This window comes from Hylaeus volcanicus, chromosome 4 (assembly GCF_026283585.1).
Source record: "Hylaeus volcanicus isolate JK05 chromosome 4, UHH_iyHylVolc1.0_haploid, whole genome shotgun sequence".
Taxonomy (NCBI): domain Eukaryota; kingdom Metazoa; phylum Arthropoda; class Insecta; order Hymenoptera; family Colletidae; genus Hylaeus; species Hylaeus volcanicus.
In genome coordinates, this window is record NC_071979.1 from 13,192,619 (window position 1) to 13,220,524 (window position 27,906).

At 33.4% G+C, this 27,906-nt stretch overlaps 1 protein-coding gene and 2 long non-coding RNA genes across 4 annotated transcripts in view; 1 reads left to right on the forward strand and 2 right to left on the reverse strand.

Annotated features, from left to right (window-relative positions):
- LOC128875842 (forkhead box protein O) overlaps positions 1–27,906 on the reverse strand; it is a 328,836-nt gene that overhangs the window by 199,579 nt on the left and 101,351 nt on the right. The gene's annotated exons all lie outside the window — the stretch shown is intronic.
- On the reverse strand, positions 13,412–16,743 carry LOC128875847 (uncharacterized). Its single transcript, XR_008456898.1, has 3 exons — positions 16,368–16,743; positions 15,693–15,823; positions 13,412–15,470 (listed from the first exon to the last, which is right to left on the reverse strand). It is a non-coding gene; the product is annotated as an uncharacterized LOC128875847 (long non-coding RNA).
- LOC128875846 (uncharacterized) lies at positions 22,668–27,901 on the forward strand. The gene is made up of 3 exons (XR_008456897.1): positions 22,668–23,542; positions 24,837–25,092; positions 25,308–27,901. It is a non-coding gene; the product is annotated as an uncharacterized LOC128875846 (long non-coding RNA).

Here is a 27,906-nt window from a genome sequence, read left to right on the forward strand (position 1 = left end):
AAGTATTTCTGAAATTGTGATTTACCGTTATTCTTCAGTACGAGGTTTGCGATGTTCAAACAGAAAAATATTTTTAAGAACGAATACATCTAAAATTTCGATCTCACTCTTTCGATTGTTTTTCTTTGTGGACACAACCCTTTTTATGTTCGGCGAATTGCTTGAAACTGATTGAAATGATTTATTATAGTTACCACGGATGCAACCATTTGTTCATGTAAGTAGGTGGCAGTAAATGACAAATGAATATTCATAGTAATATTTTCAAGTAATAGAATCTTTTCAGCAAATAAAGTCTATTCGTTAATTTATCACAAATGTATCGTTGCACGCAATTTCTATTCACTCGTCAAACGCGAGCAGAGCGTGTGCATTTATACGAAAACACCTTGTTTTGCACAGATGGATGGAATTTATTATTAGACTCGAGCGCAAATACGTCAAAATCACTGGAGGTAATAAATGCGTTAGCCCTCATCGTTTTGCGCGCAATGGACATCTATTTCGATATTTCGGGTTCGTGAGAAAAATCACCGAAAATATCCGCTACAATGAATTCTGTTAGTTCTTAGAATACATCGCGCGTCGATACACTTTTATACGAATGTATTTTATAATTTTATTTTAATTCGAAGAGGGCACCTGCTACATTACACAGAAACATCGTTATCACAAAATCAAACGAATGTACAAATTCTTCACGAAAACTATTATTAGTAATTATTGTATTGATTTACAGCGAGCAAAAGAGTCAAATTAGCTATTTGACACTATTACTATATATAAGCATTAATAGTACGAAAAAATTAAAAAAACTAAAAACTACGATGAGCACAGATTACAGACTTTTAAACGGATACGGTGCCGTACAAAAGTCCCTGAACGATTACATCTCTTTCAACTCTGGTTTGAAGACTGGAAATCAAAAGAAATGATAAATAATCTTTGAAAGAATAGCGTCAAGACACGTTCCTCTTATTACACGGGTATTTATAAACTTAAATTTTTTTTTATCATGTGCAGTCGGTGGTTTGAATGACCTCGCACTTTTTAGAAACACTTGAACTTAGATAATTGACAAGGTCGATCGGAAACTTGCATGTTTTTCCAAGATAAACATGTCTGAAGCAACTTTTTAGATTACTATCTTCATGAGATACTATCTTATTGTTACACGGAATTTCACCCTAAGTAGGTGATAATCAATTATGCTTAACCTTTTCGGTGCTCTGCACGAGTATACTCGTCAAATTATCTTGTTCTTGTCGTGCTCAAGACGAGTTAAATCGCATGAGCTTATATTAGTAACGAGTTAATGAGTTAACTCGTCTTGAACTCTCTCCTAGTTAAAAAGCTCATGTGATTTAACTCGTCTTGAGCACGACAAGAACAAAATAATAAAAAATTAATGCTCTTGGTATACAGTAGTATTCATAATATCGGTAATTCACACTAGTCGATGCTTTGAAAAATTCAAACGATCCAAAACATTACCTTCATTGTATATTTCAAGTTGAAATTTAATATTGTAACTATCCGACTAAATAAAGCGAATGTAACTTCTGGTTTGCCCTCTTATCATACACTGATTTTCAAATTAATTTTAGATAACATAGAACATGGCTAATAATATGACAGAGGCAAATATGGCACAAAGTGGAAACTTTTGGACGCCGTTGTATACAAAATGTTAAAAGAAAGAATCTGTAACGTACAAAGTGGTTATTGTTCATTGTATTAATAATATTAGGTGGACTGAAAAGTAATGTCGTTTTTGCAATTTTAAAACTTCTTCTGGCATTGAAAATTTGCACACTAGATGGCAAAAGACATTTGATAACGAGGAGGATTAAATAATATTATCTAAAAGAAACGACATTACTTTCTAGTCTACCTAATAGCACAAAATGGTAGTAATACACTTGTATGCTGTTTCAACTTCAAGATTACCAGTATAATGTGGTCAAATAAATGAATACAAATAACAAATATATTTAATTGCTTATTTTATATTAAAATTGTACTATATTACTGATTCAATAAGCTAACGTTGTCTTATACCTACATGAAAGTATTTTAACCAATCGTAATCGCCAATTTATGTGTGTAGATTATATTTTTATTCGAAACAAGTTTTGTAAAAAAGACTTGTTGGAAAAAAATGAATAATTATGATAAATACCTGTGACATGAAATTTCATTGGAAACCAGCTGTGGTTTCGTCTATGTTACCTACGTTTTTACGACTTACCTGAAACAGAAAGGAAAATTCAAATTAGTGACAAAGAACGATGATTTTAGCTTCTGCTGTAATTTTATATATAAAAGTAAATCAAAAATATAGAATAAGCTTCTTTGCATAGCGCTTCGTTTTGAAAATAATTGACTTTGAACCTACAATACTCGGAGCACACATGATATACAAAAGTACGACTTAATGATTCCAGCTGTAGATGTTAACTGCATGCGTACAAAATGTTTGAAAACAACAATTCGCAACCAGAAGTAGTATTTACTTATTATTAACTCCATACGATTTACGTGTAAACACAATAATGCGCGCGTTCAGTCAACTCACCGTCAAAAACAATTTTCTGGGGAATAAAATACCTTTATTTCGCATTTTCAACCTTTCTGCGTGTGGAAACACTTCCATTCCAATTGTATCACTCGTCGCGTTTCAATTTTTATTCATAAATCACTGATGCAAATAAAACCATCGAATTTCATTTGTGTACTACATTGGTTTAATTACGGTGACTATAACCAATGAAAATTTATTTTAAAACTTCCGGAAGTGCAGAATCTTCAGGTTGTGTGAAAGATAGGGAAAGCTTGTGGAAGATAATGGTACCTGTGTATGTAATTCAATAAATATATATCAAAATTCAAATGTGTCGCCTTTAAATTTTTCTTAAAAATTGACCAAGGATTTTCTGGACAATCCAATATTATACAACGTAGATGGGTATACATATTTGCGAGAAACTCTATTTTGAGAGGGCCGGACGAAACGATAGTGACAACAGACAGGACACGTTCGGGAGGGAATATTAAAGTTAACGATGCAATTAAGAGGGACATGTCACGGTGAAAGGTGACGTTTTCGCGAGGCATAAACAATGAAATTTGAAAGGGTTGAAGCGTTTACATCTAGCGAGACCCGAGCACGACGCACTTCCGCGTCTATGGAAACTGAGCACCTGTTGTGTTGTCGATGCTTACCCTTACATTATATACTTTGCTCTGCTTTTATGGCATGCGACGTACACCTACGAGCATAGGTAACGGTAGATGTTTCCACCTATACTGAAAGGAGCTTCGCGAAGTGAAAGGAGGCGAGGATACGCAAAAGAACAGTGCTTCTCATGCCGAAACGAAAAATTGATCGACTATATCCAGCACAATCATATTCCTACGTAATTTCATTAAGGGGTTGTAAAAAGTTTTCCAACAGTATTGGTGCAAGGAACTGTGGAATAGCTATTGCAATGTACATAACAAATATTCAACTCCAGACTCACACAGGATCATAGAGTGTTCAATGAAAGTTCACATGATTACAATTGAACACGAAAGATGACATTGTTTAGACGTCTAGCATGATTACGCTGACAGATGTAAGTGTTTTATTATTAAATAATGAAATCCTAAAGCTTCTTTTGGAAAGTTTTTTATAAATATCTCCCTAATGTGTATTTATGGAATATAGAATATATATTACGACGTTCTAAAAGTTCATGCCACTTATACTTCTGCTACTCAAATTAATATGCGAAAGATATCCTTAAGTGTTATAAAAAAAGGTAATCTCTCTCATCATATAATATTTTCCCACATTCCTGACAGTCATTATATCGTTGCTATAAAATTTCTATAGTTCTTTTTATTAAATATTGACACAGTCTGCAAAACTTATGGGATAACCTAATATATATTATCATTATTATTAGAAAATAAATTCTGAAATTAATTCAGCATATAACTTTTGGTTAATACCGATTAATTCAGCACAGACAACGATAAAGTCTTTCAGAGCCTTGTATGAATCCCTTCGAAGAGCAATTAATGTCAAGGAATGTCAATCGAGGCATTTGATTCTCCAAGAAAATGTCTTCATTATTCAGAAAAGCTCGACGTTTTTCACCGTTTTCAAGGCTCGAGGAAAGTCGTGACGCATTCCACTGATAAACCTCCGCTTGTTGCAATTCTAAAGATTAGAGGGAATTTTTTTTCATCAGGTCAGTTATCTTCAGGGATAGGCAAAATTTTATCTCGATAGTATACACCTAATAAAATGAACGTATTGTAATGTATTCGTGACGTTTCTTCCATTCTACAGATAAAATTTCCATTGTAAGATATTTAATTGTATAACTCAGATTCCAAGTTTTACTCTTTTTATCGAAGACCATTTTATTCAAGACCATTAATCATGTTTTGGCTATTGAACAAAATTTTGTGTTGAATGTACCTATGTATAATATATTCTTAGATTATGGAATTCTTTTAAAATTACAAAATTTGTATATTTATGAAAATATCGTCATGCTTAATTAATCAAAGTAGAATTAAAATGATGTCTGGAGGTGTCGCGACGCATTCAGCTCTGTTAATTATACAACAAGTAACGAATAAATTTTTTATCCGAATAAATATTTTACCTAAATAAGAGTTTTGTCCTTCTGCGGTTATCATCGAAAAATAAGGTTCATGCCAGAACGAATTAGTATTCCGCAAAAAATTTGAGAGACACTGCAGCTGCGTCGATAGTATCGTATCGATAGTAACGAGCTAGCTTAGAACGCAGGAATCGTTGTACATTACGCTACATATTTATAATCATACGCAAGGTTATATATATCTAAGCATGCATCTATATATAGGTCCACCTTCAGTCATGTATGTGCATGTACACGCATTACGTAAACGCACCTGAGCGATGTGACTACGCATAGGGGTAGCTTTATAAAAATGCTATAAAGATCGATGGCGTCGTTGCCATGGATATGGTAATCGGCGTTTAATATGCCTCCATGTGTCTTTTTTACTACGGTAGTGACTGTTTCTGCGTTGCCACAACTTTTTAACAACATTTCCGCCTTTGTTAAAATCGAACTCGCTCCCTACGTGTTGAGAAATTCTGGTTTATTAACCGCACTCTCGCACTCGCGAAATGCGGTAGAAAATGATCGTAAAACAAATTCTCATCATTCGCAAAAGTACAGATTTAAATCATATTATTTATACAAATTTTAAAATCACACGATTTCTTTCTTTTTGTCTTCTGTATTCATTGGTAAATATTTCTTAAATATTGATCAATTTCTGCATTTTATTACAATGTTAGAATAATGCTTGAATGACCTAAATCTTCAAAAAAGTGTAGAAACTCAATTTTTTTAAATTTAAATTGCTAGACTCTTTTTTTAAGTTCTCTAAATATGAATTATTAATTCATATTATTGGACAAATTCAAATAACAATAAGAGATGTTATGTATACATAAGCTCATTTTTAACCAATTAATAAGTTAGTTGTATGCAAGAGTATATCAGTAGGTTTTTTTTTATAATTATAGTCAGTCATTCTTGTCAGTCATTTTTTTGATCCCCTAATGTGGTTTCCTCCATTAAATCGATGACAAGACAAATTTAAACGTCATCTATTCATTCAAAATAATTTATTGTTAAAAATTAGGCAGATTTCATGGATGAATATTGTGAACAAGATATATATAAAAAATGATGTGCATATGCATTATCTTATATAACTCTATTCGCCTTGTCCATAATTTTATACGACGATATAAGTTGATCAATTCTACTACAACGATATACATACATTGCAGTTACACAATATCATGCACGTCGCTCTTGCAACCATAAAATTCTTTCTGTTCTCTTCATGCTTACAGTGTTGTATTTTAATTTATGATTCGTTGTAACTTACATTTTAAAGATTGGATTTTGAATTTGGATTTCAAGATGATGATAAATTCCATCACATAAAATATAAGGACAATAGTAAACCAATATACATATTGGAAAATTTACAACAAAACAGAATAAAATATTGATCAAACTATAAATCATATTTAACATAAATCATTCTAAAGTAAAATAGTAAAAAATAAAATTACATATAAAGAACATACTTATACAATAATGCTAAAAGAAAATATCTAAACGTTATCTACAAAATAATATATTTTAATGATTGTATTAGTCAAACAAAAGTTTTAAGAAAGCATTGCCGAAGACAGACAAAATGTGTGTCCTTAATATTTTTGACCAAGCAGTAGGTACTGAGCTATTCGATAACACGTGTAATCGTTCATTTTCCGTTTTCAGTTTCTTTCCTCGGTGGCTTCAATAATCAATGGAGTATATCAAACAGGAATAAAGAGACGAGGCTCACCTACTATCATTATATTTGTTACAACGTCCATTGTATAATGGAGCGCCTAACGGGCTGTAACGTGATAACTTAGACGAGCGACCGTTTAAGTGCACTATGTTCTACCGTCAACGCACGCCACATAATTAAGGTTGCAAAATAATTAGCAAGCAATATACCGCGCCGATGAACCCGTGCGCACGTACGATTCCCATAACCCCCTATTGTGCAAACAATAGCTATTTAGCTGGATTCAAACTTCAATGTCACGGATTATTCATCTTATTAAGGATTGACAAGGTAATAGGATTAACAGAAACACCTGATATACAATATATTACACATACAGTGGGTGTAGAAAGTATTCGTACACCGATAAATTTCCAAAAAAACTATGTAAAATTGAAATTTATTAACTTATTTCTTATACACAATGACATTCTACATATTGTCGGAAATCTCTAGAATAGATAGATTACAACAAAAAAATAGCTATTTATGTAAGTTGCGAAATTAACAAGAAAAAAAACAATTAATTGGTAGAAATGTTGAAGCAATAAGTATTCGCACAACTGTTTAATTTTTAATATTTCATTAAAAAAAAAGGAAATTTACATTGATTTACAAGTATACAATATTTCCTTCGTGGGATTTCCTTTTGATTTCGTAATTATTGTAACTCTTCTAAGCATTAAATTAACTAAATTATTAGTTATTCGAAGTGAGATCTTCTTCAATTCCTCTATTAGAACCTTTTTTAAAAGTACTTTACTGGAAATTCGATGTTTTCTAATTCGTATGGAGCAATAAACTAATGTGTTTACTTCGAGAATATGTAAAATATCATTGATTATAAAAAAAAGAAGTTAAGAAACTACAATTTCACATAAAAGTTTTTTGGGAAATTGATCGGTGTACGAATACATTCTACACCCACTATATACAAGAGACTATACTTTCGACCTTAGATACAAAAATATATAGTTGCTAATACAACGTGACGTACTTTCTCTTTCTCTATTAATCAAGAGGTAAATTGCTGCATTATTACGAAATAAATTCATATTCTAGCATCGTCGAAATAGCCAAATAAGAATTTCTTCTTTTCTAATATCAGTTATCAAATAAAATAATTTAATATAGAAAGAAAAAGAAAGTGACGGAAAGAAAGATAAAAACGGTACTTAAAATTGTCGACTGAATTAAAACATAATTATTTGAAATACTTAATTGTATCTTTAATTGTTATTCGAGATTTTATCTGGATAACAATTTTGTCGATATCTGCCAGATGTTTCATAGGCTCGAGCATCGCTAAGGATAGATTCGTTTCGTATAGACGTAATTTTTATTCTACCGCGGTACGACATCTTGAACAGAATTAAAGATTAACCCTCCACGTTAACGTGGATTCCGTCACCGCATAAATGCGTGTCAATTATATCAACTTTACGCCAGAATGCGCTCTCGTTATGCGTTACGCTTAACGTAACATAAATATGCCGGAATAAAGAAAAAAACACCAGAACTGGAGAATTATTAAAGCGACTAATTATTGGAGGTTATTTCTTAGTAACTAATGACCTAAATCATATTGTTCATATTATAAATTATAATTACGACCACGTTGAATTTCAACCTTCCTCGTCAGTACAAAGATAATTTGTTCTAAAATGTAATGGAACAACTTTTGATGTGAAATGTTATACAATATACAATAATTGTATCAAGAAAGAGCGCAATATATCGATTTAAAGTCATGCTATATTTCTTGCTAATACTTCACTACTACAAAACTTTCTTTTGTAAAAAATAGATACATAATTTGATAGTAAATTACAATTATATAAATCATTAGAATACCCAAGTGGTGCATACTCCGTATTTAGTGTTGTTAGCGTCAGCTCTTCCAAGTGCGTATTACGTTAGTGGGTTTCTTAAGATACAGATGTGGCGCAGAAAGCAAAAATAAAATTAGTAATAATAGTTTTTAAATTTAAATACACATACCAGCAAGGATTCCTTTTGGAAAAAAGCCATACACTCTGAAGCTCGAAACGACGATTAACAATTCAATTTTATTGTTCAGGGTTACCAAATAATTCAAAACATATTTAACATTATTTGAAGAAAAACAATAGTCGGTTAGAAGCCCAAGAGAATAATATAAATGATATTATTATTGGGTAAGTTATTAAATATAAATATTTGTTTGATAAACAGATTTATTGGGTATATTACTAACGCGGTATTAGGAAAATTAGTACAGTGTTATGTTATAGTTAATCTTGAAAATATGACTTGAAAATATGAATTGAATTATAATAATTAATGATGTGTTATAAATTGATAAATTATCCATTAAAGGCCATTTCAGAATAAATGTCAGTTTTAGATGTAAATTTCTATATATAATTATTAAAATAAAATATGTATAAAGTTTTTCATCATGAATATATTATAGTAATTAAGTATCTGTATATCTTAATCATATATGTATATTTACAATTAAGTATAAGAAGTAAGTTATACAAAGAATAAAAGAAAAAACTACTAAGTTTATCCAACAGTTGACTGATGTCGTCTACGTTGAAGGCCTATTGCACCGCTATGTTAATATATCTCGTTCCTCGGTAAGCAATTATACAAATCATTGAATAGGAAAGATCTTTCCTACTCTCGTATTTGAATCGAACACTTGCCCACTGATATTTCCAAGACCATAATACCACCGTCAAGTCTAAACTTTTCCGTATTAATGTAACCCTTTCACTCGTAAAACTCGTTATACCGTTCACACGTAACGTTTCGACGCAATAGTAGTATCCATACGCAGTGCACGCCTAATGCGTGGGCTTCGCGTCGGGTCGCAAGGATTCCTTGAGAATGCGCGTGTGCGTTACCTGCCGACGCGAATGTTCTTATCGAAACTGCACTTTTAATACTCGCCATTCCGCAACGCGAGTCGCAGTAGACTTAAGACGATTGAAAATAAATAGAAAAAGGTCGAAAGATCTACAAAGTTGATCACCGGGATCTCTGTGATCATTCTGTGGATTAAGATTTTTACGAAAATAAAATTTTAGTCTGACCGAGGATCCCTTGTTTTGTTGCAAACACAATATGTTGTAACATGACTTTAAATAATTTAAATATTACATCCAATTTCCTCTTTCTCAGATTGATAAGTTTATTATTGATAATTAATGATTTTATTTTCGAGGCCCTTAACAAACTCAATTTAATCTCACCTTATCTAAAAAAAAGTTGAAAACAATAATACTGTTTCTCAAATTGCGAAACGTGCATCAGCGCTAATGAATCACGAACAGGCAGAACGATTTCGATTGTCATCTACACTGTTTGAAAAGAAAAGAGGCATCCGTACACATATATCGAACAATCTGCAGCTAATTTCTGTGAAACCAACGATTGTGCCTGCGAGTAATGAATATCGCGTGACAGCGCGAAACCAATTATTCGAAGAATATCCTAAACAGAAATAATCGTCGAGATAGAACGCACATATTCCACGCATTATACTGGATGAGGCAGAGATCACGCGCTGATATGCAGTTTGAGTCACGCAATTTGATCGGGTCATATCCCTCTTATGACTAACGACAAAAGAAGCTGATGCAGGAAGAAGTTGAAATGTTTAATAATTGTAGAAGTATTTAGTATCGGTCTTACGGTTTTTCATTTACGATTTCACTATAGAGATCCGTTTCTATAAGGCTTCAAGACTTTCGAAAAATACGGACTTTAGAAACAACTGTCCGTCGCAATTGTCGAATTTGAACTATCGTTTGAGATAGAGACGTTGTCGTAATTCTGTAATCACAGTAATCAAAATTACACAAATTTCTCATGAATACGTTTAATCAACATTTAATAACAAGAATTAACAAAATACTACAACCTTCTAAAATATACGTTTTATGCTAAATAGTATTTACGATTATTGTTAGATGTAAGAATTAGTTACTCAAACCATAAGTCATTCCGTATTTATTTTAATTATATTATGAATCACATATATATAAGTGTTGAACACGTAATTCACAGTGGTCGCTAAATAAATAACATTTAATACTTTTCATGTTAGAATGAAAAAAAAATTTTTTTACTTCAACATCCTCTATATTCTCCCGATTTGGCTCTCTGCTATTATTTTTTATTCCCTAAGTTGCATTTGACCATGAAAGGAAACCGCTTTGCATCAATTCAAGCTATTCAACAAACAACGACGAGCAATATCAACACCAATCACGGACATAAAAAAGCCATTTGATACACTTTTTGAACGTGCAAATCGTTGTATTTCGGCCGAGGGAGAATATTTTGAATAAACAAAATGATTATGTCAAGATTTTCTAGTTAGTTCTGTTATTTTTAAAGCCATTCCGGTTAGTTATGGAACAGAGGGTGTATGTAGAGGTAGAGCGAAGGAAATCTGATTCCTTCTATCTCTCTCGCGGATCTCCACTCGCAGCAACTTCCTTCCGGCAGGGCCTGGTAATCGGTTTTACTCGCGACGAAAGATTCTTCGAATGACTCTTTGTCGCCAGTAATAGCGAATTAATCGGCTGCGATGTGATAATAAGAAAAAGAAATTACTCGTGAGGTCAATCGTGAACATTTTTTCTATATTTTGTGACAAGTGACCGGCCGTGTGACTGGTTTGAAAAATCGGTTGCTGTCCTCTAGTTGGTCTTATTCAAGCGAAAGATCTCTCTCCTGTAAGACATCCTGTTGATTGAGCCTAGACGCCCTAGACGTCTCTCAAAAAAATGCAACCTTGTCTTTATTAGGTTGTCGGAAAAGTCGTGACGCATTTCTGCAACAGGAGGCACTAGTTTACTTTTGGCAGTACTAGAGTCAGTTGCAACCACGCGATTGCTGTCATTTGATAACTAAGAACTCTAGCTTCGTACTAAACAAAAGACTGATCGATTTGGTTGAGTTTGGAAAATTTTACAATAAATTGAACATCGAAGAGCAAACTGTGCATTTTCGTCATATTCTATTGTTTTACTTCCATAAAGGGAAGGATCCACGTCAAGCTTGCGAAAAGTTGCGTAAAGTTTACTGTGAGAATGCTTTACAAGAACGTCAGTGGCAACGATGGTTCACGAAATTCCGTGCTAGTGATTTTAATCTCAGCGATGCTCCTCAGTCAGGGAGACCCATCGCGGTAGCCAAGTTTGGCTACCGGTAAAAAATTACTGGACCTTGGATGGGATGTGTTACCACTAGGGATGTGCGGGATTCCCGAAAATATTCGGGATTCCCGTAAAATGTCCGGGATTCCCGAAAATATTCGGGATTCCCGTAAAATGTCCGGGATTCCCGAAAATATCCGGGATTCTCGGGTTTATGCGGGATCCCGAGTTGATTCGAGATTCCCGAGAATACACGAGATCCCGCAAAAATCCGGGATTCCCGAGAATGTACGGGATATAGAATAATATCTGGGATTTCCGAAAGTGTTGTTATTCTTGAAAATTTCAGCAATCCGAATGTACGGGATTTCGAAATTCCGGGAATCCCGAACATTTACGGGATCTCGAAATTCTCGGGAATCCCGAATGGTTTCGGGATCCCGGATATTCACGGGAATCCCGGATGTATTCGGGATTATGAAATTCTCGGGATTCCATCCCGATCCCGGGAGAAATTCCCGTCCCGACCGGGATCCCGCACACCCCTAGTTACCACACCCACCATACTCGCCAGATCTTGTGCCATCGGACTTCCATTTGTTTCGCGCTCTTCAAGCTTCTTTGCGTGATATAACGTTCGATTCCGATGAGGCTGTTAATCAGCACCTTAGTCAGTTTTTCGCCGATAAAGACAGGTCCTTTTATAAACGAGGAAATATGAAACTCACTGAACGGTGGCGAAAGGTTATCGAACAAAACGGGCTATATATCATTGATTGATCTTTGTTCTTTATATAAATAAATAACATTTGAAAAATCAAGAAAAAAAACATGACGTATTTTTGGGTTGTCATGACTTTCTCGACAACCCAATAGTAGCAAATTACCGGAAGGTGTTACTATAATTTCAATTTTTTCTCGTACTCATGTGTCTTTTTCCATTGAAACCAGATTTTCCGTTTCGAAATGGCACCACTCTGGCCAGACGCCTTCGCAGATCTATTCGTGCGTGTAACTCTGTAGAGTAATTTAGATTTTCGTCCATATCGTGTTTTCTTAACGCGTGGTCTGACTGCGGGGCAGTGAAACGCGCCGTTCGGCGAGCAGGCGTCGGCGTCGCGTCGTTCGAGGAAGAGCGCAAGTGAAACATAGTGGCAAGGTGGATCAGGCTGGTGTGACGGTGCCGTGCCACGGATTTAAACGCAAGTTGCGATATTAGAAGGTGGTGGAACGCGATGGAGTAGGACAGAAGGTGGGGATCGAGGAAGAGGTCCAGTGACGTCACACGCAACCTTGAGCACCGACCTCGGACAACGAGTCGCCTGGTTTATCTATATGCAAGCGATGCCTTTTCACTGTCTGAGTGGCCGCGCGTACCGGCTACAAAAGCGCTTGCGCTTTTGCGTGCACACGCACACGAGGGGGACACGCGTGCACGTGGAAACGCGTGAATTCGCCTGAACGTAATCCACATGCCGTGGGAATGAATGTCGCGATTAAAACGCCTCGATAGCCTGCTAACAATAAGTCGTAGGGAACGCTATTAATTGATACGTTGAATTCGTCGAATTAAATAGTTGGCGCCGCTCGTCACACGCGTGTATCTGTACACGTGCGCGAACACTTGCCATTTTTGATTAGCGACCGAAATTCGCGGATTCCGTGTTTTAAGCCGTGACGCGGCATTTCTAATAGAGTGTGATATATGCAGCATAAAGAAACGTCGAACAGCTTGTTTGTAATATATAAAGAGGTGAATTTAATGAAAAGCGATATTAACATAATAGTATATAACACACACAATGAAGCAGAACGAGCAACTATGTACAACGAGCACTTTTCGTGTTTCGACATCAGTAATCAATTTATTACAAAAATGAATTCTTAATTTACAAACAAAACGTAAACAAATGTACATTATGTCATTAAATAAATTAAAATAATCATTAGTATAATGAAAATGGCAGTCATTGGTATAATCGTTCTCTAGTGGCGCCACTAATTTCTGCCATTTGCAATTCGACAATTGACTTATCAAAAATAAAGTTAGAATTAATTATACGATACTTCTGTACACTGAGTGCAAAAGTCACCTATTTTAATGATTATTTTTCCACGTGGATTTATTTTTTTAGGTACATCATAAAAGTACAATTGTGAAATTTTCAAGAAAATGGAGAATATAAAAATATACTAATAAGTATGTATCCTATATTATTTCTGATTCGTGAGTTAACAGCATTAGAAATGATCTTTATATTAATAGCTTTCGAAAGTCCTCTTTTTAAAATGTTTCGTCTTCCATAATCAAAAACAGCAGCGTCGAAATTAAAACACTGATGCGAGGTAACCGAGTGACCAATAGCGTTTCTATTAGTGCGTCGTAAATTAGACGGTAACACGCTCGAGAGGCTATCAACATGATTGATATTTATTCGCTGACGAGCATGTTATTTCTCTACTTTTATATTGAATCAAACTGCCATACGTTATTCTTCGCTGACCAGACGCAATAAAAATAATGGTTCCGCGTCGGTCGATTTTTAATTGGAGACTATACAAAAAGCCTAATCCGTCGGTGAGTTTTTTTCCTCCAGACGCGTCTGACGTGTACCATCATTCGTTTCGCGTCACCTTCACAAATTTGAAGGTTGGCGTAGGTTGTGTTCGAATCTAATTCTGACCATCCAGCAGGCATCTACGTTGTAGATACAAACCATACGTTGACGCGCGTAGTTGTACTCGAAAGCCTTTTTACTCATCGAAACAATGAGCGGTCGTGCCTCTGAAAAATGATCTGCGCAGCTGATTGACAGAGATCTTGATTATGCAAAATCAATTTCAATTCATTGTACACCTTAACCGTACAATTAAATCGCTCAATGCGTGCCGAGTCAGATTCATTGGTTGATTTTTAAACAATACAAAGTCTCTATTAGTATAGTAGTATAAATATAATATAAAGTATTATATTTAGCTTACGATACAATATTATATTTTGCCTGTGTAGTATGTTTTATTATACTTTATTTATATATTTTATTTCACTATATTTTATTATATTTCACCTACATTCCAATATAAAAAGACAGAGCATTTTATGAGGTATTCTATGCCTCTTCAATCAAAATTATAGTTCTAAGGAAAAATAAACCAAGAAAAATACCAATATCCGAGTATTCGATGTCAAGCAAAATTAAATTGGATTAATAGATGATAAATAAAGTCAACACATAGAGATATATTCACTAAATAGTTACATCTTCATTCGTTCATTGTGAAATATTTACCTGCATAATTAAGATTCTAATTTTAGTACAACGAATAACGGTTGGAAGCATTGAAATCCCAAGCATAAAATTGGAGCTGACAGCCACCTGTGACTGGTCAGTTCAGTTTTTTTGTAATGCGGCAAATTATTTTTTTAACAATGACTACCGTTCATTTTGAGATCGACGAAACCCAGGGGAGAGGGGGCGGGGAACTCGATGAATCAGATATCGGATTAAATGTCCTAGTTTTGAGATAATCCGAACATACCTGCCAATATAGATGCAAACTTTTATGCTACTCGATCTCCGAGGAAATTAGCGCTAGCATCCGAAAATCGACGTATCAGTTTTGTTCGTACACGAGGACAAGGAGTTGCTTTTTCTCGCGCGCGAAACTGCGTCCGAGTAAAACCAATAAAACGATATCAATCAGGACAAGCAAGAAAATACTAAATGTGTGAAACGTCTTTGAAGGTCTCTCGCGACGAGAGAACAGAGTTTTGCGACGCACTCCTAACTGGTTTTCTACAAAACCCGACTGTTTACGAGATTTCAAATAAATTTTCACACAATCTACGCCTCGCGTGCCTTTGAACATTTTGTCACCGCTCCGAAAATATTCAAATCCAAAAATCTGTAAAAAAAAAGACCATCATCGAACACTCTTCGAAGGTTCTGGCTAGTAGGAAGCTCTACAACTTGGCTGACGTTTCAAACTTTCTGTTTGAAAAACTATTCTATTAGCCACGACATTCTAAGTAAAAACAAATCAGGATGATTTCTATTACGCACGGTTACGTATATCGTCTAAAGCAACGAAATAAATAAAAAGACTCGAAAAGTGAGGAAATCATACCATCCAAAAAACGTATTCGATCCTTCATCAAATTCTGTAGCTTTTTCTGTAGCTGTTGTAGATTTTTGTTAGTTTCCTGCTAATTTTCTTCAATTCAGATACAATTGTGTTTAGGTACGCCTTATGTATCACTGAAAAGTATGAGCTATCTACTTACAGAAATATTAACTGTAATTATTATTAAACGATATTATAATTTTTGAAAATTATAATAAAATTATTTAAATTATTTAAAATAATTATTATTAAATTATTTATAAATAATTAATTATGAAATTATTAAAATTTTTGAACCTTTGAAAAACCAATAGAATTTTCACAATAAGTTTGCAAGGAAACTCTATAAATACAAATTTCAATAGAAACAAATAGAACTACAAAAATGGTTCCTTCAAACGTTATCCATTATGGATTAAATGTATTACAATTATTATAATTTGTTTTTCTTTTTAAACTGCACTCTTATATTTCTACCAGGGTAAAGCAACCTCGTATCGAAGAAAATACATTGTGTTTACCAAAGCGAGGGCACGAAGGGGTTACTTGTACACGTGTCGATTCCCAAGAAGGGCGCGTGAAATACTTTATGCGACTTGGAATATTGTTTGCAACTAATTAACTAGTTAAATTGTACTAGCAAATAATAGCGAACACGCAATAAAATGAAGAGATTACCGACAGTGCAGCAGCTCGAGTCACGTATACAAGGCAATGCTATCGGCGGCTGGAAATGCGCACGACGCGATGCAGAGAGAACTATAATTCACGTGATTAAAGCTGCACTTTGATCATCTGTTTAGACTGCGTCACTACTATCACGAACGATGTACTTCACAGAATATTGTTACGCATACAAACGCCACGAGATCGCGGGAAACGCGAAGTAGCTTGGGGCTTCTTAATAATGAGTGACGTATATGATAATATTATGAAACGACGGAGATTAAAATCAAGCTATTCTCGTACATCTCCTAAAGAGCTCGGAAACGCGTACTGGAAGCGAACGCCAAATCGACGTAAAAGTGTTATACGATTCGATGTACAATAAAAGTCGGCGTCGAACGTAAGACAAGACCGATTCTATGAAAATGCGTCGTTTCGTGTTTGAATTCAACCTCTGATATTTCGACCTGATTTGCAGAACCGGATCTGTTTAATTACCGAAAGAAACGCAGATGCTGAATATTCTTACATACCGTCTTTCCCCCTCCAATCATATTGCTACTTATAATACATAGGTCGCGACTTAGAGGAACAGTCTAGGAGAATTTGTTGTATTTAACTACATTATTCTACATCACAACAAATTTTGAAAATATTGATAGTTGTTAATTTGACTGGTATATAAAGAATAGTGCTATCTTTGTTTTAATTATATATGTATCTGTATATTAATTATATGTACAATTAATAAATATAATTAATTATATAATATAAATAATTAATATACATGTTCACCTTATATACAGATATATACATATTATATGATTAAAACAAAGGTAGCACTATTCTTTATACAACAGTCAAATTAACAACTATTAACATTTTCAAAATTTGCATATATCTTTATCTTTATTATCTTTATTATTTATATATATATATAATATATTTATATTATATTTATTATTTATTATAAAAATAAATATAATTAAATTATAAATATAATTTATTATTATATTTATTATATATATATATATATTGTACTATTTATGGGTATTTATGTAATTATTCATGAAAACTTACGTTTTCTTTTTATTAATAAGAAACGATTTAGAATCTATCTTTACCCGAGAGAAAAAGGAACGTGTCTTTAAAAATAAAAGCATTCGAACGGAAATATTCTTGAAATACTCAATTCTTGATGAATATAAATTAATCTAAATGACACAATATACAAGTAGTCAAACTTTGATAGAAGCACAAAATAACATAACAGCTAAGGACCTTCGATATCATCTTTTTCGAGTCAATTACTCGCAACACGGATTTTTAATGAAAAAATTGCAAAAAATTCTGTAGAATATTCCTAATCCGAAATGTTTCAAATTTCGTATACAGCAATATAAGAATAATTGAAATGATGTACCTTGGTGTACGGATATCTAAATTTAAGCGCCATTTTAGATATTTTAATTGTGAATTTTTCATCAAAGAACCAAAAGAAACGCGCAAAATGAGAATTGTACGGCTGCACTGTGAAAAGCCTAACACGAATTTGTCATTCACGAAGAACACGAGCGTCACCTCTCAAAAAAGAACGGGCTGAGAGCACAAAAAACGATACAAGGGTGTCCCAATCGCTTTTCATTCGCATGCCAGTCGCGGATTCGAGAAACATAGGTAAAACGTTAAAAAGATCAAAGAAGCACGCCGTTCGGCAACATATTCACTCAGAATTGACATGAAATTTTTTGAGGAGCTTCAACTGTAATAACTCACTTTAAAGTTTCGACACACAGACATCAACTACATTTGCGAATGAATGGAAAATGACGTCGTAGTTCGCCTGACCGCTCCATAATCTTTTTACGAGGAAGAAACAAAGAAGAATTCTAGACGGAAAGGAAATTCTTATTTTGCTTTCCGGTCGCTTCGTGCAAATAATAGAACTCCGCAGCGTAAATTAGTTGGAATTATGACCAATAATTCTTGCTGTAGGGAATTTCCTTTAAATTGTCTTACAAATAACAGATGTGGACAAAGTGCAGTTAGAAAAAAAAGATACTTCACAATTCACAAACAAAATAAATTTGTAATTTAATTAAAAATTAAAAATTGAATTTGTCAATTTTTTAATGAATTTTCATTTAATTTGTTTCCTCTTTCCTCTTTTTCTAGTTGTTTTCCATTATTCTCCTTTCTTTTTTGTGACATCGTCTTACTTGTTTCTATTGTGACACACTGTTTATTACCTTCATTTGTAAAAATGCAGCGGTATCGATAAAAAAAAGCTGAGATCCTCCCCAAAAAAGGCACTTATTTTTAAACACATAAATCGTTACTTTTAATACTGCTTAATTTTTATTTTACTTTATTTTCTATTCATCAACTATGTGGATTTCTATTAAAGTTACAAGAAGGGATTCTACAGAGTTTCAAAAGATTCGGTCATTCTTAGGTGAAGCTTTATTTTAAATAAATTTATTTATCTTTCATGCGATGTCTGACCTTTTAGCAATCACGCGATCCGAACAGAAGTAATCAAAAATATACTTTTAGTCGTTCAACTGAACCAACTCTGTGACGTTTCGGCTGTATAATATAATAATCCTGATCAGACTGTTGGAATGCGTTTCTTGTTGTGGCTAAACAGCTTCGCTTATGAACTGTTGCATACATGGCAAAGGGCATCGCAACTTGTCTGTACTACTCCATCTGCCTTGTCATTAACTGTGTTATTCTTGATTATACCAGACGACTTAAGAAATAATCATATACAGTATGTATTTTTTAGCATCATAGTAATTATCTTAGTTCTGCACAATTTTGTACTATTTGTGAATTGAAATTATACGTTTGTATTACGTATCAATTTCTTTCCAATTGTTCATATATTCTTTATTTGCAATCATTCTAAATATTCAGATGAATCAACGAACGTATAGATGTTTATTGATATATGTCACAAAAATATGTAGATGATCAGATGGATGATCACATAGAGGATGATATAAAATTAAAAGATTGCTCGAATTGGTTAACCAATCTTCAATTTTCTAATTATCAAAATCAATAATATGATATATTTTTAATTAAAGGAAGAACTTTAAATAAAATTATCAAGCACTCAATGACGAAAAGAATTGACGTCTCGTTTCTGCGCGAAATGTGGCCTCTTTCGTAATCAATTGTGCGCGTTATCATTTTCATTCGCTATCATGTACTCGTTCTACAACGTTCAAGTGGAGATCACCTTCGGCAAATAAATTAGACGTCCTACGCTGTATGAATTAAGATTCGGTGGCAACTTTGGTAGAAGCAGCCGGAAAGGTAAATATAACAGTCAGGGATCCAGACTACTCTGAAGTTCGGCACTGTTTTGTGAATTTTCGACATGGAGATTTCAACTACTAAAGAAACTACGGCACGGATCGTTCAAAAAGTTTTGACAACGACGTTCTGAAACCGCCATAGAAGTTGACTCGGGTAAAAAGACTCGAGAGATTGGTATGAAACTTTAGATGGATCGTTCGACTATGATTCGCTACTTAAGAACACAGTTTGCTATTTCGGGCTGAAAATTCGAGGTTTTCTATCATTTTTTTTTCACGTTTCCCAAAATATATGGAAGTTAATTGCAATCATTTTGAACACCTTTTAAAATAAATGTTTTCCACTACAGCTTTAAACGATTCATTTATCGCTTGCAAACCAAGTATTGGAATTAATGATAACATTTCGTGATTCCTCTTGTTCAAGGTCAAGAGAAGATCAGCATACTATATATCGCTGATTGTTTTTTTTTTTCATAAGCTACGCGATTATTGTAATTAAATATCAACCTATTTAAAAAGAATGATCTTGATATCTTGAAAGAACTAATTAAAACAATTGTTTGCTAATCACAGTATTTGACCCTTTGTATCGAACGATAACAATTCCCATTATTAACTTTTGTATCGTAAAATGCAGTCGAGATATTTTAAGTGACCGCGTTAAATGAAACATCCAATGTATGGTCCCCCTGCAACGTTCAGACAATCGCAAATTACTCTGAACTTCAAACTGATTGTTTCTCGACCTATGTTAACTTCGTAAGCATTTTTGCCCGTTTTTGAAAACACTCTACATCGCTAAATTCTTCTACCTGTTTTTTAGTTCACTTTATAGGTATACGAAACGATCGCGACACATTATAAAATAGCGTTTAAGAAATAGTCGTCAAGGTTGTGCCTGCGATACAGCGACGGCCATATATGTATGTACTTACGCACGCTTTGCACACTGCCGCTTCATGAGTGTTTTACTATAATACAATAATCAAGAGGAGCAGTTCGTCTTTACTTAACAGCTTTAAATTTGATTGCTTTATCTATTTGATCCATTTTAAATTTAAAACTCTAATACGGATGCTGTATAAATATTAGCGATAGTTCCACGACGATAAGATAACGTGTAATTTGATTTGATTTAACACAGCTTATAGATTGATAATTCACCGTACAAATATAGCGTGAGTACGAGTACCCTATCCACGTTTCGACTTGATTGTCCGGATATTTTTCTCGCGTGACATTTTTTTTCCCTGTAGGCTAATACTTTTATTATACGTACACTCGTAAATATCACGTGACAGGTGACAACATTGAAGTTATATACACAGCGAAAATTTTAATCTGCTTTAAGATGTGTTCTTATAGTTTTCGATATCCGTGTATTAATGATAACAAGGTATTATTAGTAAGTAATATTTAGTACTATAATCTTCCTGTAGATTGGTAATACCATAAGCGATTCGAAAATTTTAATCTGCTATAAGATGTGTTCTTATAGTTTTCGATATCCGTGTATTAATGATAATAAGGTATTATTAGTAAGTAATATTTAGTACTATAATCTTCCTGTAGATTGGTAATACCATAAGCGATTCGAAACTTTTGAATAATACGGTTCGAGACTTCCAGTGAGTAGTGTTCTTTAGATAAGACATTCCTATATTCTTGTGTATTTGGTTCTCTTTTCTTTATCTTTCTGTGTACATCTTTTATGTGATTGATTTCAGTTATTGTGTCAACTGGATATTGTAAATACACGTACATGATTACTTTACATAAGTATTTAAGTCTGTTGATAAAATTACTGTTGCTGTTTAAGTATTGACAATTTTTTTAGTTTATCCAAAGAAATTGATACTTTATTATTATTCCCATGTTACTGAATTTCTTGTTACCTCTAAAAGTTTCTTCAATGTCTCTGTGATTATTAATCCAAATACATTATGTTCAATAAACAAGAACAAAATGTTTGATTCCTCCTACGCGCCCATTCCGTTGGATTCGTAAACTAAGAGATTTGTTCTGTATCACCTAAAGACGGTCTCAAGAAGCAAAAACCAAAACGTCAACAAATAAAATTTAACTATACTTTACTCGTCGCGTCCTATTCGAGTATCACTTTAATTATCCATGCCTACATACATATAATCTACAGTGTGTTTCGTTTATATAGCAAAGTAAATATCTCGAGACGCACTGAAGTTACAAAAAAATTTATTAACAAAAATTGTTCGGTTTGTAGGGTACAATCATATGATGTAATTTTTTTCGGGCCTAGAATAGTAGGGAGGGGGGATTTCAAAGTCCAAATAAGTTTTTTAAATGGAAATTTTTTAAGTGTAATTTTTCGAAACGAATTCAACGGTATATCACATTATTTAATTTGCTGTTTCCAAACGTTAGAGATTATATTATAAACTTGTAACGTTTTGAGTACGTATTGGTAAGACATATCGGGTTGCTGCGGCTATTACCTGCAACACTGTCAACAAAGATCGACCTTCTTATGTCTCCTGAAGCATCTTAAGTTATAAAAAAAAAAATGAATACAATATTTATAGTTTATATCATTAGAATAAATTATCAATGTTTCTTATTGTTGACACTGTTGGCATTTGTTGACAAGGATGCCGTCTATGAAATTCCCGAGCCACTTCGGCATAGGATAAATATCTATCACCACGCAGACAAACTAATTTGGCTTTTTTCTGAACTGTTAAGGACATTTTTTGGAAATCAATAATTTCTCTAGTATCGCACTTTCTCAAAATAAATGAGACTCGAGCCAAACACCACAACTCATCAAAACAAATGACAACAGTGTTACAGCTAATAGCCGCGGCAACCCGATATGTCTTACCATTACCTACTCAAAAAATTACAAGTTTATAATATAATTTCTATCGTTTGGAAACAGAAAATTAAATAATGTGATATACCGTTGAATTCGTTTCGAAGAAAGCTGTCAGGTCATGGAAAAAAGAATATATAGTTCCATTTAAAAAACTTATTTTGACTTTGAAATGCCCCCTCCCTAATATTCCAGGCTCGAAAAAAATTACATCATATGATTGTACCCTACAAACCGAACAATTTTTGTAAATAAATTTTTTTCGTAACTTCAGTGCGTCACGAGATATTTACTTTGCTAGATAAACGAAACACACTGTATGTAATAATTAATTCACGTAACACACCGTTCCATAACGATCGGAATGATGTAATAATTTGGAGAGAACGATTATTTATAATACTGCGTTTTTAATCGTGAACCATTATTCAACTAAAACGTTGGCCATCTCTGGCCCACCAGAGCAATTACAACGTCTTCGATCGACGATTGCAGGTTCTAAGCGTATGTTGTTGGTTACGCAAGATGACACTTGCGCATTATCTATGAAAGTGCAAACGCGAGTCGAGCACGCAACGACAGATCTCAAAGTTTCCACTAGTACTTATTAAAAAGCTGTAAATCATTGGAACCGTATCGACGTCGACGTAATTACGGCAAAAAAAAAAAAATAAAGGTCAACGCGAACATAATCGTAATCGTTTCGTTATCAACGCCACGTAGCCGGCAACGATGAACGATTCAGCTCGAAGGCGATATAAACTGGCGATTCCGTGTGGTGTCATTTGCCGCGCAGTTGCGATGTCGGATAAGTAATGCGGATAATTTGAATTTTCAAGTCTCACTGGAACTGCGCGAGCACGCGAGAAACGTGTATGTATGTATGTACATACGATCGCCTTGCGACCAGGCAAAACATCGATACCGTGCGCGCGATACGAAAGATCTACCGCCGATTAAAACTCCTCGATCATCGACGAGGCAAACACTGTGTCGAGTGTACAGTAAGTAATTGTTAAAATCGTACACTCCATAAAAAAGGAATACGTTACACTTGGCAGAAAAGTCCAAAGATAATACAGAAGAAAATATATTATTTATGTGATTCATCTAGTAAGAAAGTAAAAATTAAAAATTCAATTATTCTTTGGAATTGAATATTAATAAATAGACTGCGGATGTTTATGCAAATTTATATTTCATTGATACAGATAATGAAATTAAATTTAAATGAAAATGTCTCTTATCTTGTAAATAGTGTAACGTTTATTTTATTGGTACTATGGTATATACTGCAGAAGCTGTATACAATCTTATACATTTTACATATTTCCATTTTCCATAAATGCACAAACTTTCGCAGTCTATTAACCCTTTGCGGTCGTATTAAATTTGAACATGGGTGTCGTACTGGTCGGAATTGATTTCCGAAGAACGAGTAGTGACATATAATATGCAAGTTTGTGGAGGATAAACAAGATTTATTAATTCTTTCGTGAACTTTAGATATACACCCTCGTTCATAAGTGTGTGGACACTTACTATCTTCAATGAATAATTAATACACACCGTAAATTAGTACTATACAACTTTTGTTGCTAAATTCTATATTGTATGAGCATTTAACAACATTTAATAATATTAAATGTTTCGAGTGCTATATTCAATTTTATTATTTAAAAGTTTAGAAAGAATGTTCAATGTATCAACAAATGCAAAATATTACAAAATAAAAGAGATAATATTACTTCGGAAACAATGAAGAAATTAATAGTATCCAAGTTTGGTCAGAGAAACATTAACATTATCTAGTTATCTCTATACTTTTTTATCATTACTAACGTGATATTAAAAAAAAACTATTAATAATGTATATTCGCTAATGCATCAGAAACATATCAAAACATAAATGACATAATTGATATTAATACCATAGATTCGTAAATTTTATTAAATATTTATTTCTATTAAGAAAGTGTCCACATACATCTGAGCGGGGGTGTATGTTTACACAATAATGTGTTTTAATGTTATATTTTTATGTAAAAATTACATTTTATAATTCCCCATCATGTGGTATCTTTCGGTAACTTTCATTTTGCCATTTTGAAGTATTATTTTTTAAATATCTTGAGGATGCATTGGAGATATCATCGAAGACAAATGTATATAAAATTGTAATTAATCGAACATCTTTTTAATTACGTCATTTAAATGAACAAATTTATAGTTATAAGTTTGTTTTTAATGTCAAGTTTCTAATTTAACACGAATTTGTTTGTTTCTATTTAATTTTAGAACGAAATTCTCAATATTTTTAATCATTAATAAAAAACTTTTGGCCTTGAAAATGCCTTGACTTCAACTTCAAATAATAAAAATACAGAGAAAGTGTAATATGATATATGGACGAATACAATATAAGATTGGTGTGATTCTTTGATGTGGTGGCTACGAGCAGACATACGACTAGAACGGTAAAAAAGCTTTGGTGGTTGAGAGTAGACATACGATCCCAAATCTTTGTGGATGTGTGATACAACTTTGGAAAAAGGTATTTAATTAGTAATGTAACTCGAATTCTGTAATACGTGGTGTAAGATTTTGATTGCGAGTTGTGACTCGCCGTATGCGACCACAGAGTTGTGTTATGGAAAAAATCAAACGTTTGGAATGACCTTTTCCATATCAACAACTGGTTTTATTTCGAGAATCTGTATTAATACACTCTGGGCCAATACTTATACTTGGCACTGTATATGTTTCAAGGTTACACGCCGGGTACTTATCGTTAAAAGCACGCGAATTAATCGAGCTTTTATCGAACGTCAAAGAATCCAAAAATTCTGGTTATGTTTGCCGAAGCTATCTGCCTCCAACGAGACACAAATACATATCGCGTCCGCGCAGTCGAGAATAATTAACGCCGACGTTTCATCAGCTAAACTAACACGATATTTAGTGATCCATTGTTCTCGAAAAACTTCAACGAGTTGGCTGCCTACGGGTTTTATCGGCGTTATTCCGTTTGTCAAAATCGTGTTTCCAATATTTTCGAGTTAATTCGGAAATTTATTTTCGTGCGACTATAAAAGGATGAGTCGATAATAACTGACATTCGAATAAATTCATTATGTATCAATTATAGAGAAATTAAATTATCGGAGTTTTATTTTTACAATTTGAAATGAGGTTGAATTGATTTCATGATCTTGATTTGTTTTTGGAGATATTTGTTAATTTTTAATGATAATTAGTGCATACGTATGGCAATGTTCTATTTTCTGTCATTTTTTCTATTTCTACCTGTTGGAATCTAATTTTTGTACAATCACGATAAACCTAAAACGGAGATCGAACATATATTCTAGATGCTAGTGCTTGTATTGGCTACCTACGTATTTAATTTGATTTTCCAATTCATTATTTATAAGTGTCCTTTTATCGTATAAAAACCTGTTTTATGTAAAGTATGTTAGAAGCGATGGTTCGAATAAAGACAATTAATTTTTCCCATGCCTTGTATTTCCCGTGATGAAGTAATCCTAGGCTATATTAACCCTTTATAGGGAAAAACTCCCTCAGCATTTCTTTTTCCACTTTTTTTTGTGGATAAGGGTAGAAACTTAAACATACAAAATTCCCTTCCTTAGTGATGACAATGAGTACCGGTGACCTATAAAGGGTGAAGGTCACGTCGAGGCAACTTCATTCCCTTTTTTTAAAGTTACGACAAGGTACTGAATAAACATACGTGGTGCTAATGACAAAATAGGTCATCTTGATATTTCAGAAAATAGAAAACATAAAAACATAGTGTATCTCATATTATGCATATTATACAAAATACATTTCATATTATACATATTATTATTTTCATATATTCTTCATATATTATAAACGCATAGCAAATAAGAAATTTTGTTTTTTTTTGTTACTTGATTTTACTTAAATTTTATAACATTTTCAAGAACACGAGAGATATAAGCCTGACAAGCAATATTCAACATTCATTGACGTCAAATAAAATATTAGCATATAAATGTGCTCGATCTAATATCTTCAGATCTAATATAAGTTTCCTAAAATATGATCATCATAGAGAAATCTGTATATTTTATTATAGTACTTAATCGTAAGCCTGATACCAATTTAATACCAATTATACCGATCTTCGTATCATTAAAACTGTATTATGTTCCTGTAAATAACAAAATAATTTTCATTAGAATATGAATACGACCAGCCATATTGCAAAACTTTATTTTATTTTTATCTGTGATGACAATAATTATCAAATATAGTTTGCAATACTTTTCGTGAATTTGAAATAAATTTCTTTAACATGGATGTGGGAGGACCCTTCGATCGGAACTTAAAGCAGGTATTTTGTTTTGTCTGTAGTATAACGTACGACTGTTCAAACGTCAAAAGTTGCCTTAGTGGTTTCGAGGAGCGACATATTTCAAAGAAAATATTAAAGTGCCATTAGCAGAGATTTTTACCTTTCCTTTACAATGCTGAAAGAGACTGGTTCGACACCATCGCGATTCGAAGAAGTCGTACGTAGTTCTGAATAAAAACAGCGACACGTTTACAGCACCGAATACAAAACTGGCCAGGCTTTTTTAACGTATCCCGATTGCATGGGCGCATACCTTTATGCCGTATGTCTGCAGAATTTCGAGAACTCTTTTGCGCAGTTGGTCGGCTCCTCTTCTCCGTAAAAAAGAGGCCTGCACGAAACGCTCGCGCGTATTCACAAATTTATCGAGCCTTTTTCAGATATTTGCTCACGGCCTTCGCCGATTAAATTTAAATGCATTTATGTATATTACGTCCGTTCTAAAAACGAGCTATTTTAATAACGTCGCAGCGGAATCTTGGAATTTTTTAGATCCAAGGTTCCCCCGAGGCATTCGACGTTTAGTATACATATAGGACTTGATAAACGTAGGTAAATTCCTTGATTTTTTTTCGTGGTTCAAGGAGGAATACCACCACGAAGGCCGAGAATAAAGCTGATTTGGGGAATTTTAATCCTAAAGTGTTTTATTGATGTATTAAACCTATTAAATTCTTTCTTAAAAACGTTATTGCCGGTACATGCAAATACTACTTAGTTATACTTATAGTACAGTTGCTATGTATAATATCAATTAATCATTACTTAAACAATTACCGTCGATATCATTTAAAAAGAATGTATTAACTCGGTGATCTCCTACCGACGTTTTTATTAAATTTAAATGTGTAAATAAAACAAAATAAAAGAAATTTAATATCTCGGTATCTCGACGTCTCTTCATTTTCATTAACAATTTATCGCCAGTAACGTTAAAACAATTTGCAACTAATAATAATAAAA